At 41.2% G+C, this 21,305-nt stretch overlaps 1 protein-coding gene across 4 annotated transcripts in view; it reads right to left on the bottom strand.

The window, feature by feature from the left end:
- The window catches only part of robo1 (roundabout, axon guidance receptor, homolog 1 (Drosophila)), a 236,978-nt gene that overhangs the window by 69,726 nt on the left and 145,947 nt on the right, over nucleotides 1-21,305 (bottom strand). Inside the window, exon 1 of one of the 4 annotated variants that reach the window (XM_057350587.1) lies at nucleotides 11,489-11,690. The exons of the other annotated variants lie outside the window; for them this stretch is intronic. The gene's annotated coding sequence lies outside the window, so the exon portion shown is untranslated. Of the gene's footprint in view, nucleotides 1-11,488; nucleotides 11,691-21,305 lie in introns of those variants that run through there. 4 annotated transcript variants of the gene reach the window in all.

Below are 21,305 nucleotides of genomic sequence, written 5' to 3'. Positions count from 1 at the left end.
CAAAGCTGGTGGTAAATATGACGAGACATTTAAAGACACATGCGGACGCTACCACTCTCATTTTCTACGTACAGGAATTTTCTAGGTCCATTGGCACAGAATATCATTAAGAGTTGTACCTCAAAACGAAGACAAAAACACTTATAATAGACATGTGTGTACATGTGTAGCGGTTAAAACATCTTCTTTGGAAGAGTCACAGCCATAAAATAAACACGCGAACAAAACGAACATTGTTCATCTATTTGCATAACTCCGCGCACCCTCGTGCCCGAACGAAGTTGTAAAAATAACCATAAATAAGCTGTTTACCTTCATAATGCTGTAAACTGCTCCGGGTGTACGTGTGTTCACGACTTGCTGTGCGTGTGTTCGCTACTCTCTGGATGGGTTAAAAGCAGAGGTCACATTTCAGGTATGGGTCACCATATCTGACTAATAGGTCACTTTCACTTAATTGTTGTATTGTTACTGTATGTGCGCTGTGCGGTAACGTTGTCTCATGAGACATAAAATCATTGACATGAGGTGGCTGGAATACCAAAAAAAGCTGTTTAATTTGAAGAGTCAGAAAGAAAACTGAAGAAAAAAGAAATCACGAAAAACTCAATTATAACTTTTTGCAAGAAATCGTGAAATAAAAAAAATACACTGCAGTACAAATGTAGAACAGTGTCCATTACAAGCTGTTCTTCTTCGCCTCTGTGATCACAGGACAGCAGATATTTTACACATGACTTCATAGTCTAAAACCTTCCAGCTCGTCGAATTGCAAATACGGTAAATAAATCAATAACCTAGTTAGTTGAATCAATCGCTGCAGCTGTTATTGGTTTGCTGTGAGAGCGTTTTCAAAGATCTCAGGTGTTACAAATCACTGTGCGTCTTCACTGAGTCTTGACTTGCCCTCATGCATAAAGAGTCTTTGTGTCATAATTGTTCGACAAATACTTATCTAACAGTCTCTGACCTACTAAGTGTTTTGATTCCGGCACAGCAAGACACACACACACATCTATGAACACAATCACACACATTGTAGAGTTACTGTAAACTTATACAATGACACTCACATAAGCTGAAATCCTTTCAGGAAATGTGTTTACTTCAAACAAACAAAAACACGCAACCGTATTCCACGTCACCAAGATCTATACGTCTAGTCTAGTTTTTGTTCTTTACAAGACTCGCCAATCGCCTATTGAATTCCTAACATTGTGTTTGCGTTGGGGCTAATTGAAGTCTTTTGATTCCTAACAGTATCGTGTAGCGTTTTCAAACAGAGGAAGCGTTCTGTGACTCGTTGCCTGCAGTCACAGCGTGTGATTTTAACCACCGCAGAAATGAAGACTATGTTCTGTATGCAAAGTTTATAGGCGAACTGCTTTCTTCTTCCTGCTCTCGAGAGACTTAAATTTGGATTAGAAGTCATTTCAGGCCGGGAAATAACCAAAGACTGGATCCTAACATACTGCTGCTGAATGCAAGGTTTGTTTTTGTTAAGCAAAATATATATATACAGTATATATATATATATATACAGTATAGTGTATATACAGTATACAGTATATATATACACCATTTCTGAGACCATTTTTCTAATTTTACATTTTACTATTTATAGGTATGCGTTTAGGTAAAATGATAATTTTTGTTTAAATCTATGAACTACTAACAATATTTCTCCCAAATTTCAAATGAAAATCTTTCTAAAATCTGCATTTATTTGCAGAAAATGAAAACTGGAGAAACAGCTGAATATTTGTATATGCATTCAGGAAAACTTCGAAAATATGTGTTTTTATGTGATAACCTGGATTTTTATCACAGTTTTCATGTGTCTTGTCATGCTGTCAGTCTTTCACATTGCTGTTGGATGACTTTATGTCACTCCTGAGGTTTGATTTTGTTGAAATTCAACAAACATTTGACTGAAATGGCCACGATACATCTAGAAATGCTGATCTGATAAAAATGTGGAATGGTCTCTCAATTTTTTCCGCGGCTGTGTAGGATTCAAAACAGTCAAAAGCATCCAACAAAAGAAAACACGAACAGTGATATCACAGAACTTGAGATGGGGTCCCATGCTGTCCCACCTGTCACGTACTAACATTTCTGTTGTCTCTGAAGGCCAACATTTATCCTCGACAGCTGCGCTACAAAACACAAAATTCTTCTGTGCCACGCAGTTAACACCAGCACCCCTCCACACGCGCCCACACGACCTCTGACCTTTATTTAATAGTCCTTCCTGTGAGGAATATTCAGGCCGGGCGTGTCTCTGACCGGTTCGTACAATTAATGCACGTCTTCTTATAAGGTCCCTTTGTGCCTTAATGTATCATATTTGTAGGTAAGCCGAATGAGGTCACGAGGTCGCTCGCCACTGACCTGGGAGAATTCTGGGTGCTTGATCAGTCTTAGCTCGCTATTGACAGTCGGCCATGTGGGCGTTTCGTCCAATGGTGAGCAAAGGCAATTTTTAGAACGTCTGGGAATTAAAAGTCGATGAGGAAAGGGCAAGCCAATCAGCACTGGTCGGTTTCTTTAATGGATGGGGTCGACCAATCAAAGGCTGCCAACGAATACTAAGCTGATCGTGTGGCGGAAAGCCGATGTTTCATGTCAGAAAGAATGACAGAGTGTAGGCGATAGAGGTAGACGATGAGAACGTGGCGTCACTTTGGTACAACATATAAAACATAAAAAATAAAGATTTTAATGAAGAAAACCATTTTTTTTCTGTAGAGCACAATAGGAGGAATTTTAAGGACTTAAATGCGCGAAAGCACTTCTCAGTCTTCATAAAAGATGTCTCAACCGATGCATTTCAATTTGGTTTCTTACACAAAGCTACCTATAGTCACACGTATAGAGAAAAACAGCGGTTTGCGCACTTCTGTAATATAAAAAAAAAGCTTTAGTCTATTTTGCAGTGAGAAAGCTTCCACATTCAATGAAAGTGCATTGAAAATAGTGACCACCACAGAATGTCTCCTTTGTGTCCAACAGAAGAAAGAGAGTCGTACGGATATAGAACAACAACCAAAAAGGCATTTGATGAAGTGAGCGGAGTCCACCGCAGGGCACATTCCCCGCGGCGAGCGGCTGCACCAGCTGTGAGGACGACATCTTTAGTGTGTCAGCAAGCGCGTATAATGCATCTGTGCTGCTCTACTTCTTTTCACCTCTTCCCGTCTTCACTTTTTCCCGTCTGCTGCATTCCTTTCCAGCCTTTTCTTCTTGGCTCGCCATCGTCTCTGGTAGCACCGCAGCTGCCTGCTCGAGTCTCAGAGCTTCGCTCGCCGGCCGTATAATGGCCTGATGTCTTCCTGTTTTCAAAGAGGAAAAAACTGAAGATGCAGCCAAGATGAGGTTTGTTTTAAACTGACAGAGCGAGCGGATCGAAAGTGGTGCTTTTGAAAGTGGTTTGTATAATTTGCTGATTGACGAAACAATTTGAGACATTGGTAATGATCAGAGACGATCGCTGGACTGTGATCGAAAGCGTGACGTTATAAATCACATAACTGTCTGCACCATGACTAAAATAAAATAAAAGCTTCCATAGGCTGCGTCATGGAATGATATACTTCTGCCATAATTCAAGACATACTGTACTGATCTCTAAAGAGAAGTAAATCAGAGAGAGAGACGTGCAGTTTGTTGTCTTGTATATCTAAGCTGTAAAATGCTGCAGATAAAATGTGTAAAACTGAGAATCTTTACTCTGAAATAAAACAAATATACATCAGATCAGTGGTCTGTCCACTTTGTCAGTCCGGATGAAGGCATGTGCAGTGGATATGTGATTCCCCGCTGCGGTGAATCTGCGTGAGCCGGAATCAATGCCGTGATCTTTGTCTAATCAATGATTCATTACAGCGGGAGATATTGCACGCTTGCATTACTAAGAACGGCCGGGAGGCAAAAGATGCAGATCATCTCAAAACAAAGTCGTCTGTGGATTATTATCTTCCATGAACGTGAATAATAATATACATATATGATTAAGATCTTTAACTCTTTTCCTGCCAACAGTTGCCAAAAAAAGTTTCTTTCCAGCGCCAGAAGTTTTATTCGTTCTTTGTTTATCAACACTTAAATGTGGGAAATTTTCATTTAAAAAAATTAAATAAAAACGAAAGTCTGTTCCTTCCTTCTGGTTTACACGGATCATCATATTCGCTCGTATTCACTTTTTCAGAAGATGCATAAAGTGCTCCTTTCACAATGGTGCGGAAGCGATGTCATTCATGACAGAAAATATCATCAATGGCGGAAAGAGAGTTAAAAATCGTTTTTCATATGAAGCTCATTTAACATCTCGATTCTAAACAAACATTAATTAAACCGTGCAGTCATTCTTGCATACCCGTCCAATAAATCCATCAATAATGTCGCTCATGACTGCCTTCAGATTCTCATCCAGCCTCTGACAGATGCAGTGACGTGCACAGATTCTGGTACCGAATTAAAAAATAATAATAATAATTGAGGTGTTTCTGGTCATTTGTGTTTTTCTAAACAATGAAAAGGAAGTTAGCAAAATGAATAGATTATTCTCATCGTGTTTCCATTTTAGCCATTTGTAATATGGAACCTGCTGTTCTCGTAAAACCGCATGACTCCAGGAACCCTGACGCAGCCTGCCGTGAACATGACAAAAACTCATCGACGTGACGTTGAGGAACAAACTATCAAACAAAACTGAAATTCAGAAGGATAGTAATCGCTCTTGCGTGCAGGTGTTGACAACACAGTCATCTTCCTGCAAGATGTTCAAAGAACAAAAACACGTTGAATCCTTCATTGTTCTGTCAACCAGCTATGCCGTTCAGTCAACAAAGAAAATCATTAAAAGAAAAACATCCGTCATACGTTTTCTTAAAAGTTTGCACATCTAATTATCATCCATATCCGCTGGATGAGCAAACAACATGAATTTCTAGAACAATAGCAGAGAAACATAAAGAGAGATGGTTACACTTTGATGAATTCATATTTTGCCTGGATGCATCTCTCAGTCTTGACTTTAAGGTTTTTTAACGTTCCAAATCCGTCACTACAGGCGGCTATTGCAAGACGGCAGTTTGCATCTTCAGGGAAATCTGTTCACGGTGTGTTTTTCATAAGTCTCTTTGAAGATTCAACAGATTATCGAAACATTTTATGGTGGGAGTATTTAACATTATATGGATACAACATGATATTTGCTGCAGGCAACTGGATTGGGGTTTTAACACCTTCCGCGCTGAATTGAAGTGTATAAAACAAATAATGTGTTTAAAGTGATAATTCACCTAAAAATGAAAATTCATTCATCATTTACTCAAACCTCTATTACTTTTTTTCTTCTGCAGAGCACAAAAGTAGATATTTTGAAGGTAACCAAACAGCACTGGACCCCATTGACTTCCATAGTATGCACACAAAACCACTGAGAAGACAAAACTTTCATTTTCGGGTGAACTATCCCTGCTTCTCCCTGCTTGAACCTTGCGCTCCTACATCTGCACGTCTCTTCTGCCATCCATCTCCTTGTAAATCATAATAGAACACTGTCATACACCGGATTACCTATTATTTGACTGCATGCTGCTCGATCCGGTGACTGCTGACTTGCTCTTCTGGCAATCTATTAAGTCAAAGTGTTTCTGACACCTAAGCGATACAGTGCGAGGTTAAAAGGTCATGCCAGACTCCTTTTCCCCGTATTATTCCTCCCTCATGAGGTATATATATGCTCCCTGGTTTCGTCTCAGCGTGGTGCGATTTCACCACGGGCAACACATAAGTCACCCATAACCGTTTCCTGTGATGGAAATGGAAACGGTCGGGACCTGCTTGATGGATCGAGCTGCTCGTACCTCATTGAGAGACAGACCTGATACAGACAGAGAGGAATATGGAATGATATTAATTAAAAAGAGAGAGACGGGAGAGAGACAGAGACCTCCTGTAGAGTTACGGTATAAAGCCCTGCAGCATTGAGCTTATTAGCAGCGGGACGGAGAGCGGTAGGTCTCCGTCTATGCCCAAATCCGCACCAAACACACCGCGTGCTCCCACCTTTACTCAGGTCTGTTCCATCCATCACACAGCAGGCTAATGGGCACATACACACACATTTATACGTCTCAGACCCTGACGCTCGTAGCTCAAACCTGTCATTGCGGAGTCACGTTTAACAGAGGAACACTGTTGAAATCCATAACCACATTCTAGTTTTTTGACGGGAAAACAGCTCTATTAAACTCTGCAGAATATACAAGACAGATAGGTAGGTAGGTATGTAGTTGTGTAGTTGTGTAGATGGGTAGATGGGAAGATGGATGGATGGATAGATGATAGGTAGGTAGGTAGGTAGGTATGTAGTTGGGTAGATAGGTAGATGGGTAGATGGGAAGATGGATGGATGGATGGATGGATAGATGATAGGTAGGAAGGTAAGTAGGTAGGTAAGTATGTAGTTGGGTAGATACTGTAGGTAGAGGGGTAGATGGGTAGATGGGAAGATGGATGGATGGATAGATGATAGGTAGGTCGGTAGGTATGTAGTTGGGTAGATAGGTAGATGGGAAGATGGATGGATGGATGGATGGATGGATGGATGGATGGATGGATGGATGGATGGATGGATGGATGGATAGATGATAAGTAGGTCGGTAGGTATGTAGTTGGGTAGATAGGTAGGTGGGTAGATGGGAAGATAGTTGGATGGATGGATAGATGATAGGTAGGTAGGTATGTAGTTGGGTAGATGGATGGATAGATGATAGGTAGGTAGGTATGTAGTTGGGTAGATGGATGGATAGATGATAGGTAGTTAGGTTGGTAGATAGATAGATCTCAGAACTGTTGGAAAAAAAATTCAATTTCAAAACACAGAAATATGTTTCTCTGATCCATCGCATGTCCATGCGCTCCCGTTCAAAGCTCTCGCTGACTAAGCAGAAAGAAAAATCCAAGGCTTTGGTAATGGAAAGATAATTATTTATGTCACCTATATTTTCAAGCAGGATTTTTTTCGTGTTAAAGCTCAAAAGCTGACTAAATCCACCGCCACCTTTAAACGAGCTGGTTTATTCACACGTGTGTGTGTTTTTCTAAGTAGGACAGAGGATAACTGTTCGAGGAAATCCTACTAATTTGTCTGCACGCCGAAGTTCACCCAAAGGTAACGCTGAACTGCACACACACCCCTGTAACTTCGAATGACCCGTGACCTCTGTGTCCAATAACTGCAGCCACCATTTCGGGCACGACATCGTGACCTCCAGGGTCCAATGTGACCCAGCGGTGACACCTGATGCACAGCGGCCCCACAGCTGTCACCCCTGACCCACAAACGCACACTCGTTCACACACGAGTGTGAGTGTAATCTGAATTCCAAGGGGCTGAAAGGTTCCAGTGTTTCGTTTGTTATTCGGGCAGCAGACTCCACTAAGTGGATAGGGACGTGGTGTGACCTCTGGCTAGGGGAGAGAGTCGTCAATCAGCGGACCAATTTACCCTAAAACACCAAATCGGTCCAAACTGTTTCAGTGTGACATGAGATGAAGCGACTATACACACGTAAGTAAGCCGGAATGAAATGTATAACAGGGAGTGTGTGCGTGTGTCCTGGCAGGTCATTACTTCACCATATATTGTGAATCCACATGCAACACGCACACAAAACGTGACACCTCCCCAATATCTGCACAATTACCAAATTCCCATTTCTCGGACCTCTGGAAATGACAGCAACAATAAACTCAAATGACCCATTTTTTGCACTCCGCTGCAATACTCCCCCATTATCCCATCAGAATTCCACCTCATTCCAGATTCCAGTGGTGGAATTCCATGTTGAAAGCCCATTAGAGCCAATAAGAGTGTCCTTATAACCCATCTAAAAGAACCCTTCAAATCACAATCCTGCATTATTTTTATCCCCCATTCAAAGGTAAAATCAGGTCAAACATTAATTCTTCTCGTCATCCGCTGGATGAATTGTGGGTAATGGTGGAACTCGTCTTTGCTTTCCTTTAATCTTAAGTGTCTGTAGGCCAGACGGCACATAAAAATAGAAGATGTATTGGTTTTATTTCAGTCTCATGAGCTGCACTCGCAAACGCAACTTCCTACTTCACACACACACATGCAAACGCAAATACCAAAGGTGTTCTGGGACGGCTTCCTGCCCTCCCATGTGACTTCTGGTTTCCCAGTAGACAACGCGGTCCCTCTCGGCAGCCGAGCGACGGTTAGATAAATGGCCTTGTCTTCATGGAGTCCTTCTAATTAGTCTGTGTATGAACTGTTATAAGTTTCCTCCCCCAGTGCTGTCTTTATGTAAAGCCTCTCATGTGCTTCCCAGACGCTCCGGACGATTGTATGTGAAGGCGACAAATCTGATGTGTTTCCATTATTAGCTTTTGTTTTATTTTGAGTAAGCTGAATTAAATAATGACAAAACAATTAGTTTTTACCGCCATGCAGATTAGTAGACGCTCGCCTCGTATCATTTTAAAAAGCGTTTAAAACATATAAACATATTGGCGTCATTATTATTAAAAATGAGTGCGTTTACATGCACAAGATAAACGGATAACTATCAAAAATCTGCTTATAAAAGAAACCTGTTTTCACGTGTTTAAATGCAAAGTAACAAACCGGCTTCGCAGAAAACCACATTTACATGGAAGTTTGAGACTTGCCGAGTTTCTCGCGTGCAGTGACGTCACCGTCGATAGTCTGTTTAGTAATTAAAAATGCAGCGGGAAAACGGTCAGAAGCTGTATTTTTATATATCTTCTCACGTCCGCAGTACCTGCATATGCAACAATAGTTTTTCATTTTAACATTTCTACATCAACTGCATGATTCGAGACTTTTATATTCTTTTACTATTACTTCCGTTTGGGACTCTTACTATTGCGCTGTCAGACATGCGCGCATAAACAAAACAGAGAGAAAACCGGTAAAGACGTTTACATGCAGCGCAAAATCAGAGTAATGGGCAAAAAACTACCTCTGCCGAGCGGGTTTTATGAGCTTTCCCTGATTAAAGAAAACTGTTTTACACGTTTACATGAATCTGTAATGTTTTCACCCACTGGATAATCTGCTTTTATTATTACATGTATTACTCTTGTTTGTATTTTTCTTTGAATAAAAAGTGTCTAAATGAAGGAATAAAAATATAACATCAGTTTTTTGTCACTGGTTCATAATATAGTTATGAGCCACCGAACAACCCATATCGATCAAGAACTAGTAACAATTCTGCAATTACGCTGTTTACAGACAGACTATATTCACTTTTATACGCTGGAATGAGAGTAACGTTAAGTCGTTCTTGAAATAGAAATGAAAAAGAAACGAGAGATAATCTGCGTCCTAGCGGTTAAAAGAACGTGCAGATATTAGAGGCAAAAACACAGGGGGAAAATGAGAGCCGCCCAAAAACTGCTGATTACAGAGAAAGATTACAGGACAGAGAAGAGCTTTCTACTGACACACACACACACACACACATGAAAGGACTGATAGTAAAACTGATAGAAGATGGAGTGTGTTCATTATTTCGGGGGAAACGGAGTGAATTGTGGGAGGTGGTTGTTCTCTCTGTGGACCGTCTGTGTTGGGTGAAATGAGAGGACGTGTCAGAATACTAGTCAAGCACACAGACTTTAATTGCTCTGGCAAACTTTAATTAAGAAAGACCTCTGTCCTGCTGAGCACGTCACCAGTGTGTGTGTGTGTGTGTATGTGTGTGTGTGTATGTGAACATAAAATGGTTACTGGAATGTAACTTTACTCTCTCTCTCTCTCTCTCTCTCTCTCTCTCTCTCTCTCTCTCCCTCTCTCTTCTCTCTCGTGCTGACTCACTGTCACTGGCCCAGAATATGCTGTCTGCCTGCATTATAGCCAGCTCACCTTCCCACCAATTACAAATTTTACAATGTGAAAATTACTACAGAACAACTCAAAACCTGTTTCATGTAATTGTAGAAAAAAAACTTTTTTTTATTCATAAATCATTTTTTAACCGTGGCCGTGTTTACTTCACGTTTGCAATTTCATCACGGAAGCGAAGTACAAACACATACACACATCCTACAGCAAAACACCATGGTATATTTACAGAGCCCCTCAGATCCAACACACACACACACACACACACACACACACACACATCTCTCTCTCTCTCTCTCTCTCTCTCTCTCTCTCTCACTTCTCTCTCTCTCTAGTTGTATCAGATTTGCTACACTTCTAAGGAAAACGTCTATAGCACTGTACACATGATGTTATTTTTTACAAATTTTACAATGTGAAAATTACTACAGAACAACTCAAAACCTGTTTCATGTAATTGTAGAAAAAAAACTTTTTTTTATTCATAAATCATTTTTTAACCGTGGCCGTGTTTACTTCACGTTTGCAATTTCATCACGGAAGCGAAGTACAAACACATACACACATCCTACAGCAAAACACCATGGTATATTTACAGAGCCCCTCAGATCCAACACACACACACACACACACACACACACACACACACACACACACACACAATAGCATTAAAGAGCATGTTTAAAGGTTTTTGTAAGTGTCCTAATGTTGTATTAGAGTCCCCAACAACATGTTCAAATGCATCAAAGGTAAAAAAATGGCATTTAGTATCTATCCATTTCTCAATGATCCCTAAACGATTCCTCCGAAGCTGTTCAAATTTTCTGCTTCTCTAAGCTCCTCCCTACCGCGAGTCCAGTGTGCTCCGATTGGCCAACTGGCCCAATCAGTTGTGATTGGTCTTTCTTCATACACTGCGTGTCAGAAACGAAACGCCCATTACCACAGTTCTTATCTCATGAAGGTTTTTGTAAACAACTTTGTAAAAATGGCATCAGTATTACCATATCACAAGTTTTTATCTTCATAAACTTATCTTCATAAACCATTCAGACTATTGTTTTCTGTTGATCTTTTTTCGTCATAGCTGGTTCGGCTCTATCCAAAAGTTGATCATTACTTTGATTATACAGAGAGGAGTAACTGAGCAAGTTAGCGAGAGCTTCCAAAGATAATGCACACACCTTTACATAATAAAATGATATAGTGCTGCAGTCCGTTTTTAAAATAATGACAAGCAAACCGTTTTGTTTGAAGGGGATCGTGACCACAGCTAAACTTTGCACACTTGACAAAACCATAATGTGAGACACGTTAGCAAAGTGCTACCGTGACTAAACGATAAAGGGATACAGTTTGTACAATACTACGACATGTAGAACGACAACAGTCTACAATAACCGCCACATTATTAGGTAAGAGCTGGATTATTAAAACTGTAACACTGTTAACTTATACGTTGTTTACCTGGATACCTACAGCTGTACTAAATATACAACACGGATTAGCACAATTACTTTAACGTATATTGTAAGCACTCAATTTAGCATGTACACATAACGTATTTATCATACTTACAGCTTGTGGTTCTGAGACGCTTGTTAGTCCAAATAAAGTTGGTATCGACTTATCTTTAAGGGTCTAGCGGCTGGCAAATTCCGCGTTGAACTCGCCAAAATTTGAGAAGCAGTCGTCGGTAAAATGACGTGCACATTACACAAGGTTCGAATTGTACTGCAGTGGTATCGTGGAAAAAAAATGTAACCACTGATCCTTCACATCGTCATCCTTTGGCAACGAAAACAAAGTACATTTGCGTTTCACAAAACACAGCGTCCCCTCGACACGTTGTATACGCAACACTACCTGAAGTGCTAGTGGGCAGGTCAGAGAGTTCCTGTTTCGCGGGAAGGCGGGGATTGTGCTGATGCGTTACACTGTGACGTATCGATGTTACACTCAAAAGATTCGAAAGCCTAACGATTTGTTTGGGCGGTTCGGAGTCGACTCCTTACTTTGGAAGCCAATATCTTAATTTATCATGGACTTTTTGGAATAACAACTTTGCAGATCGTCAAAATTGAAGGAAAGCTACGTTACACACTGAAATGCCGGTAATTTTATGAGATTCATGAAACCTGCTCTTTAAAAGTTTTTCATCTGTCACAATATTACAGCAAATAAAATCCCATTAATGAGCGCCTCTTCTCACTTAACCTCTGTTTTTACTGTTACTTACTGTCTCCTTGTTCAGTTGTTGCGCGCACACACACGCGCACGCATGCACACACGTAACAAGCCCTTTGAAGTGCTGTGGGTGTGATTTTAACACACATCTGTGATCAGCTGGCAAACCCAGATACTGTACATGGAGAAAACAGACATGACGGATTAACCCATCAAAGATGCATTCAGGCAAACAGAAGCTCTGATCTCAGACCTGTCTAACAACCAAACGCCGTATGCATCAAGAAGAGACGCTGTGCTACATACACACATTACATTCCAGCCGACGGATTCTACGTCCGCTTGGAAAAGCAATGTTGCTTAGAGGCGAGTCAAATAGATTTGATTTCACTGGTATCTAATACCACCCCTCTCTCCCTTTCTCGTTCTGCTCCTCCATCTCTTTGTCTGTAACAGTATATTCCTTGTTGGAAGCCCCCAGGAGAAATCTCAGCGTTTTGAATACAGAGCATAGCTGAGGAATGAGCAGAGGAGGGAGGAAAATAAGCCGTGCCGATGCTCGGAGCCGCTCCGCTGGGACGGAAGTCATCTGAATCCGACTGGGATAGCGGGAGAGAAGGAACGGCCAAGAGGAGAAAATCAATAACCCAGCAGAAAATCAGAGTATGCGGACATGAGCCAGTGCCTTTCTCTCTCTCTCGTCCGCTCGCTTCACCATCGGGTGAGTTCAGACCTTTGGCATTCGGAAGGAATATATAGTGAAACAGTTATATATAAAGTCACAGTTATAGTATCTACAAATGCTTACATTCTACACTGGGGTTGGGCGAGAAAACTAAAATAGATTTATATTATTAATAATCCACAACATCTTGATATTTGTGTTTGCTTAGAAAAGGCTTAAAGGGACAGTTCACTCAAAAATACAAATTGTCTCATGATTTATTCATTATCATGTCATTCAAAACATGTTTACGCCTCTTCTAGGGAATACAAACGGAGATATTTTGAGAAATGTGGTTTTGTGTCCATACAATGGAGGGCCAATGCTGTTTGCTTACCAAAGTTCTTCAAAATATCTGTGTGAAACACAAAAGAAAGAAAGTCATACAGGTTTGAAATGACATGAGGACGAGCAAACGATGCAAGATTATACATTTTGGGGTGAACTGTCCCTTTAAGAAGAGCATTTATCTTCTACAGTTTAAACCAAACAGCCATTGCTAACAAGTAGATTTGCAAAGATTTTCATCTACAAGCTTAGTATTGCTAACCAACATAAGCATCTAAGAAGCCATCTCAAAGAGAGGACTTAGCATGCGTCGCCTATCCATCCTCTGAGAAATTTAATGCCCCTCATTATCAGACCATTGTAAAGGAACAGAGTCCCAGAAGAGGCCAAACGCACCGATAGCATCTTCTGTCGGAGGAACCCAGACGCTAAAGAAATGAGATACCGTTCAACCAACACCGACCAGAAGACAAGAGGGGGAGCGGGTCACAATATCGCCATCCAAAAGCCTCTTATTCAGTCAAAGTGTCAAGTTGAGGGCGAGACCGTTCGAACGGGTTTATCTCTGCGCTAGCTTAGATGTAGGCTAATCACTCATGCCCTGACACGTGCTGAAAGGGTATTTCCTCAACTATTAGCACAGAACGCCATTCATCAGACGCCTGTTAGCACACTTAATCTTTAGTGCAGAGAACCTTATCGATTCCTTTTTAAGCCAAATACTCAAAACAAATGATTTGCTGACCTGAGATTGGTCTCTGCGTTTCGTCAGGTTATGATTAAAGTCGTACTAATCAAGGTAAACACGGCTTGTTGGAGACCCGCTGGAACAATAAGGTTCACCCAAAACACAAACATGGAGCGAGCCGGTCTGTTTGCTTCATGTTGTGACCTCATTCTCACCCCTTAAATGGACGAAATGACGGAGAAGAAAAAGATGGAGGGTCGTCTGAAGGGTCAGCGGAGGTCAGCGCTTACTACAGAAATCTGTATTTGAAGCATGAGAGCCATTTCATTACATTCTTGCTACATTTATGCTTTAAGCAGATGGTTTTATTCAGTTTTTATTACTTTATCTTCTATTTGATGTTTTTCTGAATATATGTATTCAAACCCATGGGAATCAAACCTATGACCTTTGTGCAACGCTTTACCAATTCAGCTACACGAACAAAACTCAAGAGTTCCTTTTTCTGTCCAATTCATTAAAAGCAAATTATGCAACCAGTAGCGTCGCCAAATGGAAATGCTAAAATAATAACTGTCAAACTGTCGAGCGAATGACAAACAGACCGTCCTGCCTGAGGGAAGCTGAAACAGAGCAATGTTTAATACCGCCAGAGTGATGCTTATTTTTTTTGCATATTTAGCCAGAACACGAGAACACATTTTATTGTTTTATCAAAAAAAGACGCAAGCGGTGTTGAGCGTCTGCCATGTGAATGAGTGATTCTGAGTGCATTTCTAAAGAATCATTGTTTTGGAGTAAACTCTGTGAGGTCACGGCGAAGCCCTCGGGCGATATGACTGATGCAGCGTGTTAATCTTTACACATCTAAAGTATTTCCTGACCTGTCAACAGATGAAATGTTCTCCATTCAGCGCTGTTCATAAAGAATGAACAAGGGGTGATGATAGACGGATTTCAAGAGAAGTGCAAAAAATACATTACGAATGTGTTTGTTTCCTTTCATGACAAACCACGACTGACTGGAATCATGAATAATGGAACACGGAAAAGAGAAATATTTTGAAGCCAGCATAGTTCATTTTCAACAAACAAAGAAATTCCTAAAAAAGAAAAACACGTAATAAAAATATACAAAAACATATTGTTTGAATAAATGAAAATGTCAACTGGAAATTACTTGCAAATTATTACTATTTGCCAAAGATATGAGAAACTAGCGCCTTTCCTCATTTATCTCACCCAAATCAAAATGTTTGCCGAATTAAACACAAATAAAAGTCAGGGAGCTGAAATATTAGAGGGATCTCGGCAGAACGAAAGCAAATAATCTGGCACGCAGCTTCGCTCTAGAGTTTCACGTGATTTTCGCTTCCACGGGAGTCTGTAATAGCCAGCATTTGTCTCGCAAACACACATCTGCGGATGTGAGGCTCACGAACGGTGCCGTTCTAAGCCACAAAATGTGTGTTGTGTCTTCATTTCAAAAGAAAATATTTGCTGCGGAAGTATTCTCAATGATGTGAATAGTAATGTTTGTTGCCTAGCTGCCAAATGAAAATATAGGTGGTAAAATAAATGTCTCGCGTTAAAATCGAAAATGAGCAAATATAGTAAATAATGCTATTTAAAAGAAACTAAAGTTAATAAGCAATGCTGTTCGCTACCTACTGTAATATATTTCTGACGGAACCAGTAAATTTATCCAGAAAAAAAGTGTAGAAAAGACTAATAAAAAGCATCACTCGAATGCACTGTAAATAATTTTGAATAAAAGCGTCCTCCACATGAAAAATGTGAATATGTAAATGTAAGAATGACGTAAGCCAAAAAGAAAAACTTCACAAGTGGTCCAAGCTATAAAGTTATAATAAAAGAATACAAAAAAAGAGCAAACATGCAGACTGACAGTTGAAGGGGAGGAGTTAACGGATGCTCCGCCCAAGCCGTCTAACATACTGTACGTCATTTAAGATGGATAGTCATTAGAGGAAGGATGTGAATTTTCAGATTTTGACTAAAGATTATGAGGGCACACAAATTTGAAATAGAGAATGACCCACATTGCTAAACTATTTACAATAAACGCTGCAATATTTAATGAAAAATAGGCATTGTCATTTTTTATTTCACTGGGACTTTAAAGTCTGTATAATATGCAAATGCCTACCACATTCCGAGCTTTCCTAATGCGCTTTTCTAACTTCAGGCTGCGGACAATTCTTATTATCTTTGAACACAATGGTTGTTAGCGGCTGGGATATTTTTACCGTTTAGCAAACTCAGCCCGCGTTTCCACATGTTTTGGCTCGCACCTCTGAAGGTTCTCGGTTTAGCTGCGGTCAAGGTTGTGTGTTCTGTTTGGACTCGGGCCGTCCGTCTGCATTTGCCAACACACACAGAAGAGACCCATAACTCACTCATCGAGGCCCTTCGGAGACACGACGCAACGCTACTATAAACTCTTCAATAGAGACCGAGGGCCTCGGTTCGCTCTCTTTCGATCCTTCCATCTAACGAAAAGAGGCTCTCTGTAAAAATCTCTTGTGCCCTCTATATCTTATCTTTCGATTTCTCATCTAATATTCTTTTTATCTCCGTGTAATGAATTTGGGATTCAGCGCATGGCTTGCTCTCATCCCCTCACCCACCCGTCCGCTCTCGCACTGCCCATCAAAAGGCAGAACGGAGAGGTTACATCGGCACGCTGAAACCTTCAATTTAATTGAGGAGTGAAAACAGACTGCAAGTCTATCTTTAACAAAGCGCCGCACCGTTTTCAGGCCCTGATGAGATCCGCCGAGCTCCCTACGGTTCCCGGGGGTCCCCGGCGTGGCCTGCGCGTTCAAAGGGTGTCAGTCCCCATTACCCGCCTCTGAGACAGACAACTAATAACGGCGGATCAGCCTGGCAGACTGCAGTCAAATTCACTCACTCAATTTGACGCCTGGTTTCTCTCGTCTTGATTCCCGCTCCTGTTTAGATCAAAATGGAGCGCGACGGCGTAGGCGAGATACATCAAGCGAAGAAGGGAACCTAAAAAGAAAGATGATAGAAAAACGAGGGGGGGTTCGCCAGATGTCAGCTAACTTTCAGGAAAAAGCGTAACGTGCTTTTTAACGTGTAAGGAGTGGTGCTAATTTTTGAACAACTTTTTAGCATTAGTAGAATTTTGGCAAACTTTGGGACCAGTATCATAAATATCTATAACTCAACTGCTTAAAAACATTCTATTATTCTCGAACTGTCTAACTTTAATATTTTAAAACATTACTGTTTGTATACAAATTATTATTTTTATCTCCTTTATTGCTTACTTCCAAACGCTGCAATCCGTAATGCCTCTATATCGCCATCTCTGTTTAATACATAACATTGCAGGTTAAATGATGTCACACTGAAAGTGAAATTCAACCAACAGTATAAATTATAAAATTATGAACAATAAATTAATACACTTTTTCCGGATTATAAACCAATCGTTTTTATCAATTTAAAAGTAATATTTTGGTATCTTTATATACTATTATTTAGCTAAAGCATATGTTAATGGTTTAACATCACACTTCCTGAACTGTAGAGAACGAAATTTCCCCTAAAATTTGCTAAATGACAACATTCGCAGTCAATTTTTGGCACCACAGAACATTTCTAGTACTCGGTCCATGAAACCCCAGCAATCAAGTAACAAAGGCAAGTCCATGTTTCTAACTAACCGCCCGCAAGCGTGCCCAAATATGACCCTTTGTCCTAAAATCCCCCCGCAGTGGCTGCATGTGTTCAGAGCCGTGATTACACTCCGAATGCCTCTAAACAGACATACGGACTCTCATCCACCAGCCAATAACCCAACAAAAATCACTTAGCATCTGCCTGCCATTAAATCCAAATCCAGAACGCAGCTGTCTGCGAAAACTCCTACAAAGTGACCCCTAGGCTCAGTCTGGTCAGATGTGGAGGCCAAAATCAGGGCTGCAAAATTCAAAGCCAAAACCATCTGCCGTCGCAACGTACGCGACGCTACAACTGGCGAACAGACGCGGGATGTGGCGTTAAACAACATCAAAGTGGAGCGACCGGGGACGGAAACGCAGAAGAGACGTTACGTTACCGCTCGCAATAAATGTTCGACTAAACAAGCGCTTTGAAAATTCCATCATATGGAGGAAAAGGACCGGATGCGTGCGGTTCCTCACAGATGACTTTAAAAGCATCATATATGCCACACGATCATCTCTCTTTCGGTTTAGTCAATGAAACTCATTTACAAGAGCACTTTCTTCTCTTTATAATCCTATAAGCGAGAGAAGCGAGCTGCTAATATTGTCCACCAGTGTCTTGTGGGCTCTCAGTGTGTTAAGGAATGATATGCGAAGCACATAGATGGAGGATGGAATTACATTATCTCGACTACCTTTACGCAGCAGACACACATCAGGAAATTTTAAGCCAAGTGGGAGACCGAAACGGCAGATATCAGAAAAACGTCTCTTTTTCAAAAACAGATTTGGTTATTTGACAGCACGGAGGACAGCATCCTGACACGGGACAGCCGTACGTCATACGTGGATTCAAATACACATAACGCGGATGTTATTATTCAGAAATGTCCAGCTTGACGCTATAGAACAGATACCAGTGCATCGGTGACGGATGGCGTAGGCGTGTACGTGTCCGCTTGCGTACGCCGGTGTGTGCTTCCTGTCACTCTGCCAGCCCACCATCTGGGGTTGTGCACTGACTGTCCTTAATGAGGGGATTAGACCTCATGCGTTGCTGTGGGACCCCCAGAACCGGCAGATATCGACCCCCTTCCCCCATCTTCTTTTATATGGAAAGCATTACAGCGGGAAGGTGGCTCACAGGGAAAGCCTGCTTACCGAGCGCCCAGCGTGGCTCTCTGATGAGCCCGGCCATTAAACTAGGTTTGGTTTGGTCTTTGTGTGCAAGTATGTGTACACAACAGTGGTTTTGCAGGTGTTAGATCGCTACGTGTGTGTGTGTGACAGAGATTGCACGGGTATGCTGTGTTTCAGGCCCCCTGGGTTTGTGTTGGCAGACCTTGAATCAGTCCGTAATGAGTTCTGCCAGTTCTTACCGCCGGACGCAGGACAGTGGAACAGCGGGGACTGCTGCAAAGCCCACCGATGCTCCGAGTTCTCGCTCTATCTGTATCTTACTTTCTGCCTCCAGTGGTTTGAGGCAAACAAAGGACCGAATAGATTAAAGGAACGGGGGCATGTAAACGGAGGGGCAGCGCTCCTGAGGAAGACAGATGAACGCCTCAGCGCCGGCTTTAATAAAGAGGGAGAAGATGCCTTGTGTTGTGAGAGCTCAACAGTCACGGAACGCAAACTTAATGGAAGTATGAACATTCTGCAATGAGAATGTGATTATAGACACACGAAGACATGCAAAGCCACACGTTTTACAGCAGATGTGCGCGGTCATGGTCTACGAGACCTAGAATTTAAAAAAGGGTACAAATATACAGAATCTAAAAAAAATCTAAAAACAAAAATCAAAAATGTAAGAAACCTCCTCTTAGATTTATTATTTTATAAGATTTTAAAATAATTATATTTTTTCTTATGACATTAGCACAATGTGTTTTAAATATATAAAAGCAGAAACAAGTGGTTATTTATATGAATATATAAATAATAATAATGTATTTAAGATATATTTTTCATATATAAAAATAATTATTTATTTCTTAATATAAATATATAATATTTTAACAGTGCTAAAATATTTCACTAGTCTTAAGAGAAGCATCTTGAATCAAATTGTATTTTGGCAGATATATTTTGTTTCCACTTACATCTAAAAGCACTTTATATGAAAAAAATCTAAATGTGAAATTAGACAAAATCCATTTAAATTATAAAATATATATAATTCACAATCTGAAGTAATAAAAAAACATGTTTTCTAACACAAATGTAAATAATGCTTGTCAGTAGATTATTTTTAACTGGTTGCCAGGGTGTTGCTCAGTAGACACTATTGTGTTTTGGACGGTTTCTAAATGGTTGGTTTTTGGTTGCCAGATAATGCATGACCTATGTTCCTGTTTCTGTGGAAGTCTGTGAAAAGTAATGAAATTCGTTATATCAAAAATCTACTCAAAGTTTGCACCAAAGTAATAATGATGCTTATCTTGGCAAACACCACTAAAACATTGCAATATTAAAAACGCACATTCAATTTCAATTCCTCAAGGCTATCAAGAAAACTTTGGAAAACTGTCACGATCTATTCAACTTAAGCACTCTACAGCAACCGAGCACCTTAACTCGCGTTCGTGTTGGACAAACCACAGAGACCCAGTGTGCTCAGTCCTCCAAACGCCAAAACACTGAAGTGGCCCTTAATATCCTGAGCTAATAATTCAGTCCTCAACAGCACCTGTTTACAGCACTGAAGTAATGCCTTCGCCTCAGCCAAACAGAGCAATGCATCACCGAACATGGCACAGATCTGGCAACCCTAAAGAACTGAGCTCGACCCGGGGATCTTTTTGTTATGTTTGGGTCATATTGTTGGGGACAGTGGGAACATTAGCTGCCAGTCTCCAGCTGTAGTTGTGTTTGTTAATATGCCCGGGGCAGCGGTCCAGCAGCGTAGGACACGCTGAACAGAAGGAACCTTGTTGTGCTCCGACTGGCACATTTCCACCGGCCTCCTCCAGCCAGACAAGTTTATTCACGAACCCTCCGAGAAGCCTTGATGAACTAGCAATGGTTTAGACGGGCGAGCGGCCATCCGACTCCCCCATCTCTCTCTCTCGGTCTGAAAAAGTCACAAATGTCAGCCAGCCTGAGAGCGATCGTCTCGCATTAAAGAACCTTCGCTCTTTTTACTCGTCTATCTTTTGAAGAGGTGGGATGAATACCCTCTCTGCTTTTTATTCACTTGTCTTTCTGCCCGGTGCGTAGAGGCCTTAAATAAAGCTAGCGGAGTGGTGACATGCGTGGCGGACGGGTAATGGCAGGGGCTTTGTCGGCGTGGAGACCCGGGTTAAAAACACTTTAAAGCCGTACGCAAAAGGACTTCTCCTGAAAGAGCCCCGGCCGATGACGGGACAAAACAAGAGGCCCACGCTCATCAATTAGAAGTCGGCACAACACAGCTGGAGCGAATGGAAGTCAAGAGCTTAGGAATTTTAAGGGGAGGATGGGAGGAACATGCAGAATCAGAATTTAGCAAAGGACAAAGAAGGCGGCAGGATTGTGGGAGTCGTGATTTAGACGTGAGGAGCGCTCGGGTCTTATGCAAGCGGATGGGAAAGAGAAGAAGCCTTAAAGAGATTTTGGAGAGGACGCGAACCGCGGCCGACCCACCAGCTTCCCCGACATCTCCTGTGATTTCACAGCTGTCGAGGCCCTGTAAATTTTTTGCTTGTTTTCTTAAGGTTTTAACAGAAGACATGCCAACACGTCACATGGGGCTTGGGGATGATTTGGGCTGCTAAATGCCTGTGCCAAAAGAAAAGCACATTTCAC

The sequence above is a fragment of the Triplophysa rosa genome, linkage group LG14 (assembly GCF_024868665.1).
Source record: "Triplophysa rosa linkage group LG14, Trosa_1v2, whole genome shotgun sequence".
In the NCBI taxonomy this organism is placed as follows: Eukaryota; Metazoa; Chordata; class Actinopteri; order Cypriniformes; family Nemacheilidae; genus Triplophysa; species Triplophysa rosa.
This window is presented reverse-complemented; position numbering and strand designations above follow the sequence as displayed.